Source organism: Haliotis asinina, chromosome 4, assembly GCF_037392515.1.
Source record: "Haliotis asinina isolate JCU_RB_2024 chromosome 4, JCU_Hal_asi_v2, whole genome shotgun sequence".
NCBI classification, from domain to species: Eukaryota; Metazoa; Mollusca; class Gastropoda; order Lepetellida; family Haliotidae; genus Haliotis; species Haliotis asinina.
The window spans coordinates 68,528,153-68,530,203 of record NC_090283.1 but is presented as its reverse complement, the minus strand read 5'-3'; the positions used below and the strand labels follow the sequence as shown (position 1 = coordinate 68,530,203).

The window sequence follows — 2,051 nt, the reverse complement described above, 5'->3', positions numbered from 1 at the left end:
TCCCCCTGGAGCCTTCCTCTTTTTCACAAAGGCTACCACTTGTGTTTATCACTTTATTTGGCAAAGTTCAATTTCATTTCACATTTAGAATTTGCTGTTATTGTATTCAATAACATCAGACTGATATCTGCGTTTGTGTAAAATGGGTATTTTAGGAATCGCATGTCACACTTCTCCAAAGAGACATTAACGATTATTCTTTCAGACTCACTCTGAAGATAGCTCAAACATAAATGAAGTACTGACTATTGTAGTTTGTCCATCCTATCGGCTCTATAGCTCAGTTGGTTAGAGCGTCTGCCTAGTAAGCAGAAGGTCGAGGATTCGACTCCCCCTGGAGCCTTCTTTTTTTCACAAAGGCTACCACTTGTGTTTATCAATTTCTTTTGCAAAGTTCAATTTACATTTCACATGTAAGATTTGCTGTTATTTTTGTCAACACCATTAGACTGATACCGGAGCTTGTGTAAAAATGGATATGATTGGAATCGCATGTCACAGTTTCCCAAATAGACATAAACGATTATTCTTTCACACTCGTTCTAAAGATAGGTGAAACATAAATGGAGTATAGACTATTGTAACTTGTTCTATCCCATTGGCTCTATAGCTCAGTTGGTTAGAGCGTCTGCCTAGTAAGCAGAAGGTCGAGGGTTCGACTCCCCCTGGAGCCTTCCTCTTTTTCACAAAGGCTACCACTTGTGGTTATCAATTTCTTTTGCAAAGTTCAATTTCATTTCACATTTAGAATTTGCTGTTATTGTATTCAATAACATCAGACTGATATCTGCGTTTGTGTAAAATGGGTATTTTAGGAATCGCATGTCACACTTCTCCAAAGAGACATTACTATTATTCTTTCAGACTCACTCTGAAGATAGCTCAAACATAAATGAAGTACTGACTATTGTAGTTTGTCCATCCCGTCGGCTCTATAGCTCAGTTGGTTAGAGCGTCTGCCTACTAAGCAGAAGGTCGAGGGTTCGACTCCCCCTGGAGCCTTCCTCTTTTTTTTTCACATAGGCTACCACTTGTGTTTATCACTTCATTTTGCTGAGTTCAATTTCATTTCACATTTAGAATTTGCTGTTATTGTATTCAATAACATCAGACTGATATCTGCGTTTGTGTAAAATGGGTATTTTAGGAATCGCATGTCACACTTCTCCAAAGAGACATTAACGATTATTCTTTCAGACTCACTCTGAAGATAGCTCAAACATAAATGAAGTACTGACTATTGTAGTTTGTCCATCCTATCGGCTCTATAGCTCAGTTGGTTAGAGCGTCTGCCTAGTAAGCAGAAGGTCGAGGATTCGACTCCCCCTGGAGCCTTCTTTTTTTCACAAAGGTTGCCACTTGTGTTTATCAATTTCTTTTGCAAAGTTCAATTTACATTTCACATGTAAGATTTGCTGTTATTATTGTCAACACCATTAGACTGATACCGGAGCTTGTGTAAAAATGGATATGATTGGAATCGCATGTCACAGTTTCCCAAATAGACATAAACGATTATTCTTTCACACTCGTTCTAAAGATAGGTGAAACATAAATGGAGTATAGACTATTGTAACTTGTTCTATCCCATTGGCTCTATAGCTCAGTTGGTTAGAGCGTGTGCCTAGTAAGCAGAAGGTCGAGGGTTCGACTCCCCCTGGAGCCTTCCTCTTTTTTTTCACATAGGTTACCACTTGTGTTTATCACTTCATTTTGCTGAGTTCAATTTTCATTTCACATTTAGAATTTGCTGTTATTGTATTCAATAACATCAGACTGATATCTGCGTTTGTGTAAAATGGGTATTTTAGGAATCGCATGTCACACTTCTCCAAAGAGACATTAACGATTATTCTTTCAGACTCACTCTGAAGATAGCTCAAACATAAATGAAGTACTGACTATTGTAGTTTGTCCATCCTATCGGCTCTATAGCTCAGTTGGTTAGAGCGTCTGCCTAGTAAGCAGAAGGTCGAGGATTCGACTCCCCCTGGAGCCTTCTTTTTTTCACAAAGGTTGCCACTTGTGTTTATCAATTTCTTTTGCAAAGT

At 38.5% G+C, this 2,051-nt stretch overlaps 1 non-coding gene across 1 annotated transcript; it reads left to right on the top strand.

Annotated features, from left to right (window-relative positions):
- Positions 1–928: 928 nt before the first annotated feature.
- Positions 929–1,002, top strand: Trnas-acu (transfer RNA serine (anticodon ACU)). Its single transcript has one exon. It is a non-coding gene; the product is annotated as a tRNA-Ser (tRNA).
- Positions 1,003–2,051: the final 1,049 nt, after the last annotated feature.